This window comes from Kogia breviceps, chromosome 3 (assembly GCF_026419965.1).
Source record: "Kogia breviceps isolate mKogBre1 chromosome 3, mKogBre1 haplotype 1, whole genome shotgun sequence".
Taxonomy (NCBI): domain Eukaryota; kingdom Metazoa; phylum Chordata; class Mammalia; order Artiodactyla; family Physeteridae; genus Kogia; species Kogia breviceps.
Genome location: NC_081312.1, coordinates 90,557,129 through 90,579,648, shown reverse-complemented (window position 1 = coordinate 90,579,648; position 22,520 = coordinate 90,557,129). Strand labels below are relative to the sequence as shown.

At 39.3% G+C, this 22,520-nt stretch overlaps 1 protein-coding gene across 2 annotated transcripts in view; it reads right to left on the bottom strand.

Moving 5' to 3' along the window:
* Positions 1-22,520, bottom strand: part of SEMA6D (semaphorin 6D) — a 607,719-nt gene that overhangs the window by 420,170 nt on the left and 165,029 nt on the right. The gene's annotated exons all lie outside the window — the stretch shown is intronic.

The following is a 22,520-nucleotide window of genomic DNA, read 5'->3' as shown; positions in this document are numbered from 1 at the left end:
TAATTCATGAGTTTTGTACCAAATAATCATGTGTTTCTCTAAAGCAAATGGTAGGTTTTTACTGAACAGACTTTGATTAGATTTTACCTGGAAAATCTGGAGCCAAATGTCTAGCCCAGTTGTGGCAACTGTCTAGAGCTTTATGCGTGTTTATCCCCATTTCTATATCCCTGCTATGCCTCTATCTATCATCTTTTCTCATTTACTTCTAATTTTAATTTATCCCATGATAGATATTATATATCTTGTAAGTTTCCGTAAATCCTTTTTGAAACAAAGAGAAATATAAATAATAAGAGACAGATTCAGGCAAGCTTTAAAAAAAGAATGTCAGTATAAAATCAGCTCAAACTACGTCTATAAATTCCACAGGGTCAATTTCACTGATATATATTGTTTGTTTGTTTGTTTGTTTGCTTGCTTTTGACGTTCTTTGGCACTTCCAATTTTTTTAAGTGGTATCTTCAGTGAACTTGATCAGGAAACGCTACCTGAAAGAGTCTTCCCTTTCCAACCCGTCTTCTGTTTGTTCACTGAGAAACCTGGTGCAACCAAATAATAAGAATCCTTAAAATACTAATGCAAATTTTTAAATAATAATAACGATATTTATTAAGTGTTTACTACTATTCTAACCAGTAGAACTTAGGCAGGCACTGTTGTAAGCACTTTACAACAAATTATTTTCTTTGCTCCTTACAACAATCCCATGAGGACCTCACTGCCATTATACACATACTACAGATGAAGACACAGGTTTCAGGAGGTGAAGTAACTTGCCCAGTGACACAGAGCTAGCAAATGGCAGATCTTCAGATTGAACCGAGGTTTGTTCAGCAACCAAGCCTGTATTATTAACTATGCAATATTTACATATATGCCTGGGATAATGAGCTCCCAATTTTCTTTACAATTATTTCTATTTTTCTTTTTAACATTGTTGACCCTGCTGTAACACTTATCTGAATCAATGTGTCAATCAATCCGTCAGAGGAAATAAATGAGCATTTTTGAATCCCTCCTATATGCCAGGTGTGAGACCAGGCACTTTAAACATTGTTCATTAATCCTCACAACAATTTCATGAGGTGGATATTACTGTTCATGTTTAAACTTGAACATACTGGGACTCAAAAGGTTTCAGTTACTCATCCAAGACCACAAAATTAGTAAGGATAAAAGCTAGGATTGAATCTGAATACCTTGAAATCCATGTTTTGTTTTGTTCTTTCCACGACTTTGGGAAAACTACAACTTTAATGCATCTCAACCTTCTCATCAGTAAAATGGAATAATAACATTGGCCTTAAATTTCCTGGACAGTGTGTTCCAGGTTGATCATGTATAACAATTAGGTAGGAAAATGCTTTGAAAATTACTTCCCACGGCACTTTCTGGGTTACTATTAATGAAGGATTTCTGGTGTCCTAGAAGACTGCTTACCCCTGGGGATGTGGCCACAAGTCTAAGTGGCCTTGAATTAGTCTGATAAAAGGAAGCAATTGGGAGCAGGATGAGCCACCCAAACAGCAGGGCCTGTGATCAGGCACAGTAATGGATGGCCTCAAAGTGCACGTGCTCATAATGACTGTCTGCAGGGGCAGTGCCACTGCTACTGCTTCCTTACTTCCTTATTCCCACCTCTACAGCATTTGTAAGTAAGTAAAAGACAGAGATAAATGTTCCTGTCTCAATACCCAAGCCCAGCTGGCCTGTAAGATAGTTTAATTCTATGAATTTAATTTGACTCATGATTTCTAGCTTTTGCGCCATTGCATATGAGGTGGCCATAAGAACATATCTTACAGATCTCCAACTACCAGAAAAGTGATTGACCAGGGTCCCCAGCTGCTGTCCACTGACACCCAGCACAGGCCTGCAAAAGGTCATGCTTCCCACAGGCTACTGCAGGGCTACAGAGACAGGTCCCAGCCTGAGAGACAAAGACTCCTCTAACAGTCAACTTTGGCTGCAGAACTCCCTGTCTGAAGGACTTGTTGCACATTCATTAGACTACAAGACAATCTGGGACCTTCCTTCCCTCTCTCCTTCACTGGGGTCAGTCTTGGAAATTTCAAGGTCTGAAATTTCACCCAGACTTCCCTATATCTCTTCATTTTCACTCACAGGCGTTTCCCCTAAACAAAGCCTCATACGTTTAATCCCCCATGGGCAAATGTTTCTTGAAGGACTTGGACTAACACGGTTTCCAATGTTTCCTGCTGCTTAGTGTTCTCTTAATTCTACCCTTCCGACCGTTCCCATGGAGCATTCATTGATTCCCCCAAGCCCCTATTCCCAGCTGGAAGCTTCTCCTGTTACCGCTTATCTTTACCTCTTTTAGGGTGCATAAGTTATTTTACCATAAATTATGGTTATCTATGTAAATATTTTATCTCCTCCACCAGATGTTGAACCCCTGAAAGTAATAGCATCAAAACTTATTGACATATTATATCACTCTATGCCAGGCATTGTACTATGGGCTTTACATACATATCTACTTAATCCTCATCAACACATGTCGAGGTATACATTATCAATTTCATTTTACAGAGAAGAAAATTGAAGCCCAGAGAAATTAAATGACTTGTTCAGTGTTGCACAACTAGTTGGTAGTAGACCTTATTTTAAATTTGGGCTTTTAAACTAAATCTTGTGCTCAAATTATTATTCAATCCCTGTCAAAAGCCCTTGCTGATATAAAAAGTGCTAGATAACTAATCCCATTTCTTATTTTAACTCCTAGGAAGCAGAGGGCTAAGTTTTATGCCCTGTTGGAGCAGATGTACTTTGCTTTGGGGTTCAGGTATAGTTATTGTTCCCTACTCTCAACCTTGATTGTTAGTCCTTTGTTGTTGTTGTTGTTAATTGCTGTATTTCTAATGTACACGAATCTTTTTCTTTGGAGGAATGGCAGGTATAAAAAGCAAGCAAGAACCTCTGGATCTGTATGCTTTGGGTTCAGGTACATAGGAGTATAGAGATACAATTCTCTGACAAAACCAAAACAGGCTATGAAAAGTGATCTCAGAGAAAGTAGAGGCCAGGTGATGCTTTTCTCTGTTAAAACAAAAAGGAATTAATTTTTATAAATTCACACAGCAATTTGCTTATGGAAATTAGAATGGAATTCAGTACTCCCAGTTCCCTGGGCAAAGACCATGTTCATTGCCTTCAGAGCAGAAAGGAACAGCGTAATGCCAACTGTGACTATGTCAAAATGTATATTCATGTGTATTGAGACAAGGTATTGTAAACGGAAAGCAGGTCTATGAAGCCCCTTACTTGACTTAATGGCACTTATTAGCTCTTGAATTCTTTATTGCAATATTCTGTTTGTAATGCAAATTGCATTATTAAGTATTGATGAAAATTCCTAAAAATACCCCTCTAACTATCCAAAAGATAGATGCAATATTTATATGAGTTATGAAAACTATTGTATATAATGAGTCGGAGCACTGCCTCATGAATTCTGCGGTAAAAAATTACAGTCCAGTTCCATGAATGTAATTATTCAGGCACCCAGTCTGATTTATCATCTTGATGAGAAACTGAGCCATGAAATATCCTCTGCTAGAAATCAGCCTTCACTCATTTTGCAAATACACCCGAGAGAAGCAGGAGGGGTGAGAAAAACAACAAATGATCTGCCAGGACTAGAAGAAACATATTTCTTTTTCTTTACTTAAAAACAAAACAGGGCTTCCCTGGTGGTGCAGTGGTTGAGAGTCCGCCTGCCGATGCAGGGGACACGGGTTCGTGCCCCGGTCCGGGAGGATCCCACATGCCACGGAGCGGCTGGGCCCGTGAGCCATGTCCGCTGAGCCTGCGCGTCCGGAGTCTGTGCTCCGCAACGGGAGAGGCCACGGCAGTGAGAGGCCTGCTTACCGCAAAACAAAACAAAACTGTAACAATCAAATGTTAATTTTGAAATAGATAAATGGGAAAAAACTGCACACTCCTGTATATGATTTTGGTAGTGTGAGCCTGACTCAGGGCTAGAGATGTTTGCTTTCACATCACTTACCCAAGATAAAAACCCAGGGATGGTGAGACTCAGAGGGAGGAGCTTCTGAGCAGGAGACGTAGAGGCGTGTGGAGCTCTCCACACAGACATCCTCATGCCACAGTTGGTAGCTAATTAGTCCTTTGCAGGCAGCAGTGTCTCTGCTGGCCTCTGCTCACTGCTCAGTACACAAATTAGTGAAAATGAGTCACAGTGTGTGCAAGCGAATGGGTATGACGAAATCTGCAGAGGTCAGCTTGCTGAGAAACCACTGCAAAGGAAAACAGGACCTCCTGATAGATGGAAGAGTGGGAAGCTGATAAGGATGTTTCAGACAAAGGTAAAGGTGAAGTGGGAAAAGAACCACACTTCCCAGCTGTGAACAACAAGAGAACTAAAATGTGAACTAAAAATGCAGCAAATATTTTAAATTTGCCCTTTATTCCAGATCGGTTAAAAAGCACCTCTTACACATTGCCAAACATGCATACAATGTTTTGGCTTTTCTGTTTTGACACAACTGCTGTCACTTGGAGGAGGTGGGGCGGGCATGTGGAAGCTGGTAGTTGCCTATTCTGATTTGTGGGAAACACAAATCCTGCTATTTTGGCCTTAAACCAAAGGTCCCTGGAATTTCTAACATTTAAAAAGCATTTAAAGGTTCAGCCAAAAATGAAATAGGGTATAAGCAATGACTGAGCCTATGGAAATGAGACAGTGGAAACAGACTTTGTGTGTGTGAGTGTGTGTATGTGTGAGAATGTATGTGTTTCAGGGAGTAGGAGCTTGAACTTGGGTCATGAGATACACAGAGTTGCTTTTGAGAACAAAGGTAATATATTATGAGAAGCTGAATGTGTGCTAAAATTCTGTGGCCTGCCAGAGACCATTCAGTATAGCTTGATGGTTAAGAGTTCTGCCTCTGGAATCAGAAAGAGCAGAGTTCAAGTACCAATTTTTCCCCTACATCTGTAAACCTGGTTAATTGGCTAATCTCTCTGAGCCTCAATTTTCATTATCTTATATATTTATAATATAAATACATAACATTTAACTCATAGGGTTCTTGTGAAGTAATGCATTTAGCTCATTGTCTGACACAAGCACTCAACAAAATATTATTATAGTCTTGTGAGTTCCGAGCCTCTGCCAGTGCCAGATAATAATGGAAGCTTGATTTCAAAAAGGATGAGTATGCTCCCTTCAGGAATATCAGTGCTGGCAGCTTTAAAAATCAGCTAGTAGCCAGGGGATAGGAGGAGTTAGAGACCCATTACAGTGCTGTTGTCCGTTCCACTCTGCATGGGAGGTACTGTTATCTGACATGCTCTCCCATTTTCCATGTGTGCTATCTGAGCTAATAAGTCACCAAGATGAATCAGTCCACAACTCTTCCCAAATGAGCTGAGGCATAAATGAAGACACTAGGATCTTTTCTATGTGACCCTAGTGAATAATGATCTCCAGAACCCTGGACGTAGGGGATTGGCTTAAGACCATTTAGTTGCATCAGAGCTGTGGAATACCAGAGGGCTGAGAAAAAATATTGTCCTCCTGAGGACAGGCACAGAGGGAAGTCCCTTGGATCATTTTGAGAGATAAATATTAGAACCATGCAAATGTCACCTGTCACCTGTCTTCACCAAATAGTGCTATAAGATTAACAAGCAAGAATTAAGTACAGAGGGCTGTCCTTCTGATTTCATGTTTTGCTATAGTCCTACCTACTAGATGATGGGCTCTCTGAGAACAGAAACCATGTCTTAGCCACGTGTGTATTCAACCTGGGTACTTGAGCAGCTCTGTAAACCTTTGTTGACTTGGCTCCATTAGCATAAAAATGCCTCAGTATCCCATTTTAAAAGGCTTGATTCATCATGTAATTATTTATTTGTAAGAGAGCTTATATAATAATACCATTCCTGTGTTTCTTTTGCTATGTTAATCTACTAATATTCTACTGAAAACAAGTAGCAGTGATTCGCAACTCTTCTCTCTTTATGTCATCAAATATTTCCTTCCCAAGGAGAAAAGTAATGAAAAATATTCTCAGGGCATTTACAAGGTCTTATTCACCGCTGTTGACTCTAAACCCAAACACAGTCTCTGGCTCAGAGTAAATATTCAACACATCCTCATTGAATGAATGAATGAAAAAAGGGGGCCAGGTAGGACAAAGATCATTTATAACCATGCGTAAGAGGAGTTAGCTCATATGTTCCCCAGTGTTTCATTAGTTACCATTTAGAAAGTTTGTTCACAGTGCCTATAAATTCATTGTAAGATGATGAGGTTTACAACTCATTTTCCCCCTAATTTTACATTAATATCACATTACTTTGCCTTTGTATACAATTGTATACTTTTTCTTTTTAAGTGTTGTCACAACTATTATTTTGTCTTACCTCTGCTAAAAAACATTTTAATTTATGTATAATAAACTCCCTGACACCCTCTTTGATAGGTTACTTTGAAATCTTCAAGAAAGCCCACAAGTCACCCCTAGTAGAGAAGGATCACCTTCCCAGTGCCTTTTATTGGAGTATCCCCAAGGTCATAAGTGTGGCTAGTGTACCCCTGAGTCTGGGGCATGGATTAGATTAGTTTGGGGAACTATTCTGTAGGTGTCACTCCAGAGAGTGATTTGGGTAAGAAAGACCCCCTACAGAATGAGGCCTTTTGGTCAGTCTACAAGGGTGATCAGTGGATGGGCTCTTGCTCAAAAATAGAATTTGCACCTATTGGCTATTTCCAGTAATAAACTAAAGCAAAGAATAGGATGATACTACCTGTTGGATTGCCCAAGTTTGTGGTAGAACCTATGGATTTGCTCTGAAATGGCATATTTTGGAGATTATAAATCCACCATAATCCACTGTCATTTTCACCATGTTCTCTACTACAGTAATGTTGAACCAGATGTTCAAAGGGTAAAATCTACTAAAAGAATGTTTGGCGCTAAGCCCAGGAGGCTGGTAGCTTCAGCCTGTTATGTTTCTGAGCCACAGAGATGTTTAACTTATTTTTTGATTGCAGCTGTTTTAATTTTCTCCTTCTAGCATTTTATTTATCATCACTAGGGGTTAAAGTCATGGGTGATGTATGATGACCTCTAGCTATTTTGACTTCAAGTTCTAGAGTCACTTTTAATTGACTCCTAAATCTAGGCTCATCTTTGAGATTACTCTCATTATTGTATTACAATAGCTATTTCAACAGAATATCTGTTTGACTGACTTAACATACCATTCATTTCTAAAATATAATGAGACTCTCTACATACTGAATTCTCTTGTTCAGCAGGTTATCATTAGTAAGCCCACATACATGCTCATACTTCTACTCCCATAAAATGAGTTAACTACTTTTTTTTTCTTAATATGAAGAAAAGCCATTTTATTCTAAAATACACCTGGAGTCCTGTAAAAAGATTCTTGTTTTCTTATAGTATCTAAAACATGTCTTTCAGTAAATTGTTTTCTGGGTTTTTAAAATTTTTCTTTATTTTTAAAATTTTATTGAAGTATAGTTGATCTACTTTCTGAAAGTCACTTATATGTTCCTAAACCCACTTATAGTTGTTCTTATTACAGCATTTATATAATAGAATTAATATAAATTAACCAAATATGATATTAAAATAAAAAGAATTGTTCTTATTACAGAAATTACATTGATGCTTTCAAAAGACTTTTGAAGGTGTGTCCCCAAACAATCAGCTTTCAAATTCTGTATAGATGGGATAATTATAAACGTTTTTTGGGGAGGGAGCTGCAGCAGGAGACTGTATACTCATATTGGTTAGCAAATGTCTCAGAGTTCCAATCTTGCTTCCAACTGAACTTGGAAATTGAGAATTATACATGTGGGTGTAGTTAATGCAAGAGAGTCATTAGAAAAAAGAAAGAATCAACAGAATCCAACTCAAAAGAAAATATCCTGGCATTACGCTGAAAAAAACTGTGGTTGAGTGTACATTTATAGGGTTTACTTTAAAATAAAATGTTTAGAGTGTATGTGTTCCATATTTTGATTCCCTTTTTAATGTTCTTTGTTGATTAACCAACCAATATATGTCAGATGAAAGGACTTCTACATTTCTAAACGTGGTATTTACTCAGGCTAAGAAGATTTCCTATTCTCTGCTCAGAACTTTCTACATCAAGTCTCTAGTTGTGAAGGCTACTTATCTCACTTAAAATTTCTCTCCACTAATCTCTTATCAAAATCCTATTCAAAATTCACCTCTTCCATGAAAGCTTCTCTGATTAATTCCACCTGTGTTTTAATTACCTTTACTTTATATCTCCTTATCACATATCTCAATCTACCCATCTCAATTGCTTCTTCTTTTTATACTGCCAAGTATTAAACACTTTTCTTATCTAGTAGGCTACTTTCCCTAAATAGATTATAAGTTTTTCTAAAACAAAGACTGCTTCTTCTCTGTTTTGAAATTTTCTTCAGTGTCTTTGACAGTACTCTCTATAGAGTGGGGTTACTTAATATGGCTTAACTGACCTATCATTTAGACATTTAATTGAATGGATTAAATAAATGATTTCATATACACAAATATTTTCTTCCTTACAAATCCCAGTTTTAAGGAAGGTATAAGCAGTTCCCCAAGAACATTATTTCTACCCCCAAAGCTGTAGAAATTTGGTGGGAGAAATGTAGAAATTTGGGGTTAATTTATCAGCGAGATAATATGAAAGACAGCTAACTATGTCAATGAAGGATTTACAAATTCAAATGTTCATAGCTGGGCTGCAAATTATATTTCAGGCTACAGCAGTTACAGAGCCAGAAGGAAGTTTCCAACATAATTCTAGCCTTTCTATCTCTGTTTTAAGACAGTCTCTGGTTGTAGAAGGGAAAAAATTACATGAGAAAATGCAGTATGTGGCTTCTGGTATACCCTTCGCCAAATGACTACAAACTGCTCACCTTGACTGTCGGAGTTAATGTTCTTTCCACAATGTCCAGAGTATGTCTGGAAGTAAGATATATATATAATTCTGGAAATGGCCCAGTGAGTACCTCATTAAATTTTGTGATGTCAGAGCTGAGTATAATACTAATAGAGCTGTCTGCCACTTCTAGTAATCCCATTTTACAGATTATACAATTGATTCAGATAAGTCCGGATTCATTTAGCAGAATCTTATCTTTCCAAGCCACAGGAACTACTTAATGGAGTAGATGGCAGCATCTAGTAGAAAATAATGTACTTAGGCCAGCTTTGTGCCTTTTGCAATACATTGCACTAACTAAAATAAGCAAGGCATTAAGAATTCTGTCTTGGAAGTAGGCACCAAGTTTGAGGCACAAAGACTATTCACTGCATTTTTTGATTATCGTGAAAATTCTTAGGTTGGGAGGAAAGACTGGATTCACCTAAACTTTAAAAGATATGCAAAGCACATGTTCCAGTGATAATACACCAAATAATTGGCCAAACATTTCCTCATGAAGATCCTTTGACCTTTAACGTTGAGAACAGTAGTCTAATTTTAAAACAGGGAAGCAGTGGAAAAACAGCATTTCTTTCAGACTCAGTATTTTTGGTAGCCACACCTGCTGGGGATATTCTTCTTCTAGAGAGGTGAGAATTGTGCTTCTATTATCACCCTATCAAGATGCAGACCAAGTATGTGTTTTTAAGCATATCTCCCATTAAGGACATTTCCAGTTAATACATTTTATTGAAAGTGACCAAGCAGCATAAACTTTCATCTAAACACTTTAATATAAACATGTAGGAATCTCACTAAGCAGGTAGGTTTTCCAAATCTCAGTCTGAAAGGACAACACCCTCCCACCAAAAAGAAATTAAGAAGCAGTAGCATTGTAATTTGTCTCAACCCTTCTCACCAGCCATAAACACCTTAATAGTCCCCTGAGACTCTTGGGGAAGGGGTTATTAGAGGTCACCTATAAGATTGCACTTAGTTCCTGTATTTCAGATAACTTTTCCAGTTCTATTCTCACTTTACCACTTCAGACTCAGTCACTCCTTCCCTGGCTTATTTTGGGATTGACTCCGTACTAGTTAGGACTATAGGACATCTGACAACTTCCAACCCTCCCACTATTGAGGAATGCTTTTTCATTTTATGAGAGCTTAATTTCCACATACCCTTTACTACCTTCCTGCAAGGACTCATAGGCTCTGATTCTTAGGTCTCCATAAAACATCTTTTTTCCCCCTAAGCATTGCCCTCTATTTCTCATCCCTGTAGCCCAGGAGGCACTCAGCAGCAGTGACAGACATAAGTTACTATTTCCATCTGATTGCATTGCTAGGAATTACTGAATTCCCCCATGAGGCCACTTGTACCTATTTCCTGATGGCTCCAAAGATGACAGCCAATCCCTGAAATCATTTCATGTTATTAGACACAGATTTATCATCAATGAATAAATTATATATTTGATTCAAAATTCAAGCTAAATGGAAGAATTAGATTATTACTATCATCACACACAGATCTTATTATTAATTTGTTCATTTGAAATTTAATAATTCTAGGCAGGTCAAATAAATTATTTAAAATTGTATTCTGCCCTCAGGCACAAATCCAACATATCTTCAGGCATTCAATTACTCATCATATATAGCTCCTTTAGAAGTCAAGATGATGTCTGGCAAATACTGACGGGGGAAAATAAGGTCATTGGTCATCAACTATCAGACGCCAATTATTGATTATTTTAAGCCAAATTAGTTGTTTAAATTATAATTATAATATAAAAACAATAGATAACAATATCCAAATTAAGCTTCTGATGTTATCATGGGAAAAATAAGGGGCTGATCAATTTCTCAGTAACAGATTCATAAAAGGTCAACTCAGGGATCTGTGGAGACTGCTGATATTTAACATATTTTACCCCACAAGAAGGCAATCTCCTTTAAAGCCCACATCTCTGCCCATCTCCACAGTAATATGTAACCTAATAAAGAGCCACTGTTCCCCAGCTACCCATTGTCTGGGTAGAGTTGTTTATCTTTCTTTAGCAAGCTCTGCAGAAAGAAGAGCAGTTTTCCAAAACTTAGATGAACAGTCTGGGCTTACAGAATAGCATTTTGGTTTTCTCACAGTAGCAATTTTAGGCGACACTAGTGCTTGGCTAGAAAGCTGAACACAAGTTATAAACAACCATTCACATAACAACCGGGTGGACATTATGATGGAGCCAACTTTTGTGTTCAACATCTGCATTGTAAAACCAGTTTGGCACTTGGTTTTGTAAAAGTAGAAGGCAGTTTGTGCACAGGGTGCTGATGTGGATTTCTTGCTGTGCTCAGCATCAAGCAGCAGGCTGAATTAGTTATATTCAAATGCCGGTTGTGATAAAGAAAAGAAGTTAAAAGGAGTACCCCCAGAAGACAGATTTGTCAAAGGAAAAGGAGACGGAGATCCGAATAGGAGAACTGCAGCAAAGGGAGTGCAAATCAGCTAGGGCGGCATTACTTATCCCTTCCACTGTCTCCTGCAAGTTCTCTCCCTGAAAACAACCAGTCAGGGTGTTCAAGAAATGTTTGCTTCTCAAAAAGATTTACAAAACGTTTAAGTTCATTTCAGTGATGTGCACTGTTTGAGGACACAGTGCTAGACCCATTTTAAATAGTCTGCTTTCTTTACATGGGTTAAGCCCTGCAGTTATTAATATAAATAACATAGAACTGCAGGCTAAGAACAGGCAATATGAGCGGATTCAAACACATAGAAATGCACTCAGTTTTAAAATTTTTTCTATATATAAAACACGAGCATTTGACTCATTCATATTTCTCCTATTCATACAATAGAGCATAAATATAAATATATATGTAATGTCCATTATCCTTTAAATTGTTTTCAATGCATTATAAATCCTAATCCACACAATTTATTAGAAGAATAAAATTATATTTACTATGCACCCTGGTCATTTAATTTTTAACAGACTTCTATAAGTAAATCCACACACTTTTCTTTGTCTTATAAGAATTAGAATTATAACTAGTCAATAGACCAATCCTTTGCTGGAATGTTGGAAAACTGAATTTGACTTTTTATCTTCTCTAGCTTGGTGTGAAGTCATGCTCTCTGCTCTCCAGCCAGTTAAAAAGTAACTAAGATATGCATCAATATTATAATGCAATGGGTATGTGGAATAAAAAATTAAAACAAGTAATTTGCTTTGAAGAAAATAAGAATAAAAGGGGATGAGATGGAGACTTTGAGAAAATAGAGAGGTGGAGGTGGAGGAGGAAGGTGAGGGAAGCAACAGGAGCAGAGGGAGGGAAAGGGGAAAGTCAACATGAGGCTCCATGGCTGACAAACAGGCACCTGAAAAGCTCTCCACTCAAGATTTTAGATGATTCCACACCAACACCATTCCTTCTTTTCTTCTACCCTCTGATTCATACTTCTGCTGCTCCTAGCGTCCTCCTGACCCATCTTTTTGGAGCCAGGTAGTTTTTGCTTTCTAGTCTATCAAATGTTAGACTGCTAGTATGGTTAGTCAGCTTTTTCAGACATCTCATAAGGAGCAATACTGACAAAATACGGTTAAGAAATAAGCAGAGGGCTTCACTGGTGGTGCAGTGGTTGAGAGTCCGCCTGCCAATGCAGGGGACGCGGGTTCGTGCCCCGGTCTGGGAAGATGCCACATGCAGTGGAGCGGCTGGGCCCGTAAGCCATGGCCGCTGAGCCTGCGCGTCCGGAGCCTCTGCTCTGCAACGGGAGAGGCCACGGCAGTGAGAGGCCCGCATACAGCAAAAAAAAAAAAAAAAAAAAAAAAAAGAAAAGAAAAAGAAATAAGCAGAATGGCACAGACTGCAAATGGTATTTAAGTTCAGAGATGAAAAGTTATGAAGTGCCCTCTGGGGAACAGGAAAGAGAGTAGTAAGCAGCTGCTGCTACTTGGCCTCTGTGACAGGTCTACAGCAGAGCTGGAGAAACCAGCCTTGAATCTGATCAGGAAGAGGGAAGATACTGCAGCATTTTTCTGTCTTTCCACTCAGCTTCAGGGGCGCAGATCTGGTCCCATGTCCAGGTCCTGAAGCACTGAGATGGCAGGATAAATAAGGCATCTAGCCCAGAGATGCAGACATTTGTATTTTGCCTCTACTGCTCCTGCCCCTTATTTCTGCACAATAATCCTAAGCCTAGGACAGGTGCTAAGAGGTCTCACTAATCAGTTGAGACAGATGCTAAGAGGTCTCACTTAATAAAGTGTCCCTCATACGTAGTGAAAGCAGCCAAATCAAGCTTTAACCTCTACTGACAATCAGCCTTTGCAGGTGACTCCCAGACAGAGAAGAAAAGGAGAATTCTGCCTCAGAAAGACAAGGACAGGGGACGAGAAGGGTATGAGACCAGTAGGGTTAAGCAGGCACTGATTCACCAGCTTGCATTTGGCTTGTCCACGGAAGAGAGGCCCATTGCTATTCTTGCTTACTAAAAGGTTCCCCCAACAGAAGGGAGGAAATTCAGCCCTCACCCCAAGAATGAGCTCTGTCACCATTTTCTGCTTGGTTCTTTTCCCTCTCACAGCTGTGAGGAAGGGTAAGCTGAGACTAGAGGACTTCTTTCTAACACCTCTCCCCGACTCCTTCAGTGGGATTTCTTCCACAAACCAATTTCCTAATTCTGATCCCATTCCTTCTCTCTCAAATGAATGTTCCAGCCCCTTACATTAACACCTTTCTCATTTATTCTAGAATACAGGGAAGTGGTTATCTATCCTTAACATTGGAAAATAGTGAATGTTTGGAGCTACAATGAATGTTTTCCTTTTTATTTGCTAGCATTCAGCATTTTTTGTCTTAGCACATTTCCAAAATAAGGTTGGTTTTCTACCACCTAATCTTCACATCTGCTGTGGTTCAGTCTGTAGCCATTACACGAACAAAAAGTTATTTACCGCTGAATGGATTTGTGCCATGACCCTGCTCATGGTTGTGCCTAAGAACCTCAATGAAATGAGAGAAACCAATTATTTGCCTTTATCCAATAAAAGATTAACACTTCCATTTAGAGCTTTCGTTCAAAAGTCAGGGAAACTTTTACAGTATAGAAAACACAGATTTTGGTAAAAACAGTTTTTAAAAACCACACCTGTATGAAACAGAACCTGGAACTTATTAGAAGGCATCATGAATAATAGTAGCTCAATAACCAAGTGTTAAATTAAATAGTAATATTTAGTCACAAGGTTGGGAAATATCCAGTTTACTTATTATCATATATAGAAACCTCATAGTGTTCTTAGCAACTGTACCAAATACAATTCTGTTTGCACGTGGACGGCTCTGTCAGAGGAGTGAGGTAGGAGAATACTGTTTTATCCCTCCCTCCCTTTCTCATCCTCTGTGAGGGGCATTTCTTTTTACTCCAGGACTCCAGTATCCAAAGCCATTGGGTTCTCTCTTCCCTCTTAAAAAAGGAACTCTCTGAAAATATGGTGATCGTAGTCATGTGTGAGAGTTAATGTATGTCATTGTGTTATTTCAAATATGGAGCATATTTACATTTTAGGATATCTATAATTTCCAACCACGTTTCTTTTAAAAAACACACAAGAACTAGAAAACAAGTGGAGGAGGAGTGGGAGAGGAGGCTTCCTGGCCTATGAAAATCCCACTGTCCATGTGACAACCTGCTACAAACACAATGGCACCTACAATGACATCTCAGAGACACTTGGATCTGATGGGCACCATGAAGTCAGTTCAGCTGGTTGATTCAACCCTTCATTCTTGTCAGTGTCCTGGACAGTGAAATGCACAAATCTAGTTTTTAACACTGAGGTTGTTGGTGGTGATGAAGCGCTTTGAGGACTAGGCAGGGAAATAGAAGCTGAGATAGATTTCATGCTTATGTGTTTTTGGTAGAATTACTGTTCCATGATCTAAGTTTGGCATTCGGTGACCTTGTCATCAAGGAACTGGAAGTTAGGAATTAAGTTATATTTCTTGTGACACACAATCTGGATTCTATTTCTTTCCTCAAGCCTGAAAATGACCCTGGCCAGTCCTATGATTATCGACTAGAATTAGCAGTGGAGGATGTTCTAGTGAAAACATAGCTCGGGTGGCAGGAGGATAACATTTATAAGTATCCTGGAGGGAGCTGCTAAAGTTTTAGGGGCAAAGTTTAATGTGGCTATTTCTTTCCCTTTTGAAACCTGAGGCCACAAAATAAACAATAATGTAGTTTTATTAAAACACTAAATACATGGTGATTTTCCACTGACATTTACCTAAACATGGGAAAGCGCATACCAAAGGGGCTCAGAGGCCCCTGCAGATTTGTGCTTTGTAAGCTGTAGCATCAGCAAACATTTGCAGCAGAAGTAAGGAGGTGAGCTAAATAGGGAGCTCTCAGGTCATGTGTATTTTGAGGCTAGCTAAATATGGAGTGGGTTTTTGCTTTGCATCTATTTCTTCAAGTTCAGCTCTACCTCTGCAAATAAAAAGAAAGAAGCAATTTCAATGTTTTTCCATCCATCTGTCCAAGCATGCAAAATTTTAGAATTTCCTATTAGAGGGTATCCCAAAGCAGGTATGTCAGGTTTTCTGCTTGCCTGAGGATCAGGGGAGGCCTGGGAGTGGTGCCAACCCAATGACTTGGGGTCCTAGGCCTGACTTTGATCATAGAGTACAGTTATGAAGCCAGAGGCTGGATGCCAACTGAGCAAGAGTTCTAAAGTCAAAATCACTGAAGCCAGTGCTTTAAACAAGTCAAATAAATGAGTTAAGAGCTGAGGAATAGAGATATGGAATTGCTACAGGCAGATAAAGTATACTACAGTGGGTGCCAGCTTAGGGATCAGGACAATGTGGACTTGAATCATGACTCCAGCACTGAACAGCTGTGTGGCCTTGAGCACATTACAGGATATTGCTAAGCTTCCATGTGTAACTGGGGGAAAGTATTACTGCCTACCTCACAGGACTGTTGTCACTATTGATAAAATGTTTGTAAAGCACTCAACACAGTTCCCGATAAGCAATTAAATACTTAATAAATATTATCTATGATGATGATCATCATCCAACACAAAATAGAGTAAGAGGCATCAAAGGAGTTTGAAATGAGAGGGCCTCGAGCATCAGCCTCCAAATGCTTAGGATGTCCAAATATGTTTTTAATGGCTCACCAGTTATATGGTAATTAGTTCACTATGGTAGACAAGAATCACAGGTGCAGAGAAACAGTGCCTCTGGGGTAGCATCACGGGTACCTAAGGCTCCCATACATGGAGTGTGTCTTCCTCCTACTCTTCCAGAAGGTCCCTGCATTCACATCACTTTCAGCAGGATTTTCTTCAAAAGGTGTATGATTTCATTGATTTGGGGTAGGATCCTAATTAAAGGAAGAGAGTAGCAAATACATGCAAGAAATACATGGTGGTTAGCAGATATACTGGCTTGATTCATTTGTTTGGTTAATTTACAGTAGTTCATTTATTTTATTCAACAAACTACTCTGCTTATGTGCAAAACATGGAGATACGAGTTAAGTGTCTATCATCATCACTTGGCAGAAAGCTGCCCTTTGAGGGCATGTTTGCGATGCATCAGCATTATGGTGAAAAGCAAAAGGTCTCCAGAATGTCATCCTAGGTTAAGAACTTGGTTTAAGGAAACATATGGATACTGGCTTTTCTTGAACTGTAGCCCTACAGGTGAAGTAAATGGGAGTCCATATTGATTAGGAGGATCCTGGGCCCACAGTGATATTTGGCCATCCATTTTTTCATTTGGTGCTGGACCCAGTGAACAGATCCTGCACAGCAGTGGGCATTAACTGGAATCAAGTTGTATTCAAAGTCTCACCTTCTGCATCAAAGCCCTTTACAAAGCTGCTCTAAGTTACATCATTCCCTTTGCTTCCTCCTGCACTATCCCCCATTCTTTCCTCTCCATGAACTCAATACTCTCTTTGTATAATCACTGCTACCCTTTAATTTACGAGATTGTCTCCCCATTTTTCTTAACTCAAGGCTGCCAAGCCCTCACCATTTTCCATTTAAACTATTTACGAAATACCAGCAGACTTTTTCTAAGCATTAGAGGGTGAAGGAGTGGAACATTGATAATGAATTGCTTGCCCTTTACCAGAAGAAGACAGAGCCAAACTGAGTAGGTTTATGTCCTAGCTCTGTCTCGAACTGGCTGTATAATAATCTAAGGATCTGAGGCAAGTTACATAACATATGTGTGCCTTATTTTCCTCATCTGTAAAATGGAGATAATAAGAGACCTCTCTCATAGGCTGATAAGTGAGTCATCCCAATGCATTATGCTTAAAACAGTGTCTGATATGTAACAAGCATTCAATTAATGCAGGCTATTTTCATACTTATTTTGTAATAGGTGGCTCCTGAAATGATGTGAACATTTATTACACCGTATGTAGATTTTCTAGTCAGAATCATAGTGTCTCACTATTTCAAAATTTTCCTTTTGGTAGGAACTTCCTCTATTCTTATGGCAATAACATATGCTTTAGCAGGGGCTGGTAATCCAACACATTCTAATGTACTAAACTTTTATGTATATGGTAAAAGACATCAATGACTACTATAATGGTCAGTAAGGTTAAAACATGAATCACTGGGCTTCCCTGGTGGCACAGTGGTTGAGAATCTGCCTGCTAATGCAGGGGACACGGGTTCGAGCCCTGGTCTGGGAGGATCCCACATGCCACGGAGCAACTAGGCCCATGAGCCACAACTACTGAGCCTGCGTGTCTGGAGCCTGTGCTCCGCAACGAGAGGCCACGATAGTGAGAGACCTGCGCACCGCGATGAAGAGTGGCCCCCACTTGCCACAACTTGAGAAAGCCCTCACACAGAAACGAAGACCCAACACAGCAAAAATAAATACATTAATTAATAAACTCCTACCCCCAACATCTTCTTTAAAAAAAAAAAAAAAACATGAATCACATTTCATCATAATCGGTATCTTATAGCAGAAGGAAAAAGGCAGAACAGTTATTTTTGAATTTCAATGGGAGGATTTAAACAATGATAACATATTGGGATTCAAATTTTCGCACTAAGCCCAACGTAGTAGATGAAACATCAGCAATAGTGGAAAGATATGGAGGGCAATTTTCTAAGATGTTTTTTCTTTTATAAACTATTATTGTGTTTTTTCCCTGAAAATTTCAATACATTGTAAAGGTGTCAGATAATTCAAAGAAATTGCTTCAAAACTCTCCGAGCTCTAAGCCTGATGCAACTTTTAGAAATGTTTTTATTGAATTAGAACATACATACAGAAAAGTGCACAAATCATAGGTAAATGATTTGATTAATTTTCACAAACTGAACACTCTCCTGTCCTCAGCTCCAGCTCATGAAACAGAACATGACTAGTACCTTAAAAGCCCCTGGGGCCCCTTTCATTTCCTGTACTCTGAAAATAATCACTACCTTGATTTCTGACACTGTCCATTAGTGTTGCCTACTTTTGAACTTTTATAAATGGAACCAGAGGGTATTTATCTGGCTTCTCTTGCTCCACATGGCTTATGATATTCACCCATATCACTTAGCACCCAAGTTACTTACAGATTAAAGCAGTGATGTAGCTCTCCTGCCAAGAACACACAGATCATTTGGGATGTTTAATGTGATCCCAGAGGGTCCACAAGGACCAAGAAGCATCTCTAAGGGAGACTGCATCTTTCTCCAGGGGTGATATGAAGAAATGTTAAATGCTGAAAAGTAGCAGAAAGTAGAAGACTTTTGATCAGATGAATCTGGGCTCCAATTCTTACTCTGGTATGAACCCTGAGCTTCAAGCTACGTAACTGTTAAAATGAAAATGGAAAGGTCTGTCAATTAATGCAAGGATCAGGGCAGCATTTATGAAACTCCTACTAAGTGCCTAAAATATAGTGCAGTAAAGGCCAGTTTCCCTGTTTCCCCTGTTAAGTGGGAAAAGACACCCAGAACGGTAGTCTATGGGTGTGAAGTGGGTATGTGAGGGGTCAGACAAACCTACTTTTTTGCCTTAATGATGGTGTTGGAGAGTCAGACTTATGAATGATTTCATGGCTAGGAGACTCAAGGCTTTCTGATCACCAGCTAGTGGAGCTGCCTCCATCACCTCCCCCAAGGGGCTTGCTGAGCCATTGTATGGCCAGCTGCTCAGGGTTTGCCAAGGTTGGGGAGCCTGGCACAATGCTGTTGGCTTGCCATATCTTAGAGGTCACTCTTGCAATGGTTTTAGGGTTATGAACACTGGTATCTAAAAAAGAAAGATGAAATTGTAAGTGCACCCTTGGAAAGAGATCTGAAAGGCTGGTAAAAGGCTTGCCCCTCTACCATTTTTTGTTGGGTGCAAACATTATGTTCTAGTCACACACCAAATGTTGTTATGAAAAGAAATAGGGAGCATTAAGCTAAAGGGGGCCCTTGGTCTCTCAGAAGTGTCCTCATCTTGTCAAAGCTAAACTGAGAGCTTTTGACTATGAGCCAAGGCTTGTCATCAGAAAAGCAGAAAGGCTTGCTCCAACATTATTTAATTAAAATGTTAAAGAGATGCATGTGTTGTCAGCTTAAATACAGGGATTGTAGTATTACTTAATAAATAAGCCAATGGTATCAATCAATCCGTCTCTCCTCTCTCTCCTTTCCTCCCTCCCTCTCTTTCTCTGTAAGTGTGTGTAGAAGGGGAAGGGGAAAGCAGTCATAATGGCAAAATCCCAGACTAAGGGTTCTCCTTTCCAGAAATTTCTTTTAAAATAATTTGAACTGATATTTGCTATAGTTTAGGGGGAAAAAACTAAGGTAAAGCAATGAACAGTAAACAGTTCATATGTCCCATAGTTGAGTATGCTAGAAGACAGTAGAGCTTTAAAATGTGTTATTTGATGTGAGAAGAAAAAATACTTAAGATTTACCTGATTTTCTTCCATTTTTAGTACTGTTCATAGAAAGCAGATATTCAGAAGACCTGAGGTTTGCTGTCCACCCAAACTAAAATAGTTATTTATAATCTAGTCAGAGCAGGATTAAGGAGACAATCTGGACTGTGGGCTCCATGAAATTAGCAGTAATAATAGTAGTTAATAATAGTAATTAGAAGAAGAGAAGGAGGGGAGGGCAAGAGCAGGAAGAAAAGTAGCAGCAGTATAAGAAGATCCACCAACAGTTATTGTGAATTAGTAAATACCAGACACTCTGGCAAATGAATTACATCATAGATTATCTCATGTAAAACCCACACCAACTCTATGAGGCAGATACTATTATGAATCCCCTTTAACAGTTAATGAAACTGATGTGTACAGAGGTTAAATAACTATGAGGGATGGCCCATGCATTCCCATTCCAGAGCCCATGCTCTTACTACTTTGCTGCCTCTACAGGCAAGACAGAGTTTTATTGGCTGTCATTTTTTTCTGATTGGAGCTAAACTGGCCAAGCAGTCAGTACTGAATTCATTTATTGATAAAATTTTATCTTAGATGTCCAAACAGTTGAACAAGGGTCCTCTGTGATCTGGGCCTTTGTGAAAGGCCCACCTTTCTAACTGTATCTTCCATTACACCCCTTGCCTGTACCCACTGTCCCCATTGTTTCCTAGTACTAAAGAATTTCTTACCTCTAAAAGTTGCACATTTTGCTATCTTATGTCTTTTCACACAAGGATTCCTCTGCTTGAAATTCTTTATTCACTCTATATCTACTCATCCCTCAAGACCACAGTCTAATCTCATCTCTGTGAAGTCCCCCTTGATTCCTTCAAGGCGAGTTAATAACTCTCTTCTACATTTCCCAACAGTACTCTGTACATACCAGAAATATAGTCTTAGGGCATTTTTTATTTCAGTGTAATTTTCCTGTCTTTACATATTTGCCTTTGTCACAGTTCTTTTTGATAGGCAGGGACTGAACCATCATTTCTGTATTCTCATTCTATGTTATTGAATAGATTAATGCTTTTGTCCCCATAGAACAGATGTACACTGAGCTGTCATGTATGACCATGCAGATTTTTAACTGCACAACTCCAGAGGGCACCATCCACAAAAATTACAAATATGAATGGCTCGTGGAATCATACAGTACATCCCCTGAACAACTGAACACAACTGCCTATTATCGACAATAAAATATTTAAAAATATGAATGCATATGGTACAAATGGACTAAAAGCTATAGCACATGGCTATATATGAATAACCGAGATCAGAGTGACAGGATTTTGACCTTTAGTCCAAACCTTCTTTACCGTTTGTAATCAGTTATATCCCAGTTTGAATAAAACACTGATACTATAAAGAGGGTAGTCAGCTCCTAACTGACCCAGGTCACACTCTAAATATCTAAATGAAATATGCTCCAGAAAAATCTTGGTGGATTCTGTTTCTAATACTATGTCTAAATTTGTTCAAGCACGGGCAGGCTAGTTTTATCATAAATAAATGGACACTTGACCCAGTCAAGAGATTAGATGCTGATGTTGGACACAAATTCCTAGTAGAGGAAGAGATATTCACAGATGTTATACTGCCGTGGTGTAGTTCTTTGGGCTTCAGTGGGGTTAGCTACCTGCAGGAGTCCCTGGGTACAGTTGCAGGTGCAGGAGGTGAAGATTAGCCATACTTCAACAACAAAACATCAAACCCCAAGAAGAGGTAAGACTGAATAGCCTAAGCAAGGGAGAAATAAATTCGAACAGTGTGCAATGTATAAATGAAATTGGCTTTCCTGTTTTAACTTTGCTTAGCCAGGCTGTCATCTTGAGACCTGATGATTAGCAGGTTGTCTATTTTGCTGGAGTCCATTCCTAATAGACGTTCTATCTGTGGGATGCCCTCTTGGAGCCTTTTAGGCCCTACCAGGCCAGCTGAAAGGCAAATGATTAGTGGCTGCTTTTTATTTCCCCTGGCTTCCCATTTGTTATCTTACTGCTTGCCATCTCTTAGATGCTTGTACTTGATGGATTCTGTGGAGATAAAGATAAGGATAATTTCTTGCCTACGATGCTTTCCTTTTGATCTTTTGTGGTTTCGTTTTTGCACTTTGGAGTGTGGCACTCTTACTGTGCAGCCAGATGTGCCCAGAACCTATGTGAGATGCAGCCCCGAGCACACAGACCAAAGCAAGACTGTTCTGAGATGGCCAGGATCATTTGTGTCCTGGACCCAGGTACAAGATGGGGAGGGCAGAAGGGGATGGAGTGGGACAGGAAGTAGGTGTGACGCTTAAGGTAGGGAAGGTACTGGAAGAGGAGCAAATAAGGGAGGCCCTGGAGTGGAGAGGTGGCCTGCTGCCTGCTCTATTTTGTGTTGGTTACATAGAAAACAAATTACAGCCACTGTATAAAATTCCACATTTGCCATGTAGGGCTATAAATAATGATAATTACGCTGCTCCTTCCCCAGCAACTTGCATGTTGACCCTGAGCAGACCCCTGGAGCTAGCTTATTTGAACTAAAAATCCCCTTTAGACCTTTTCTTCTCTGGTCTCTCGCATCTTTAG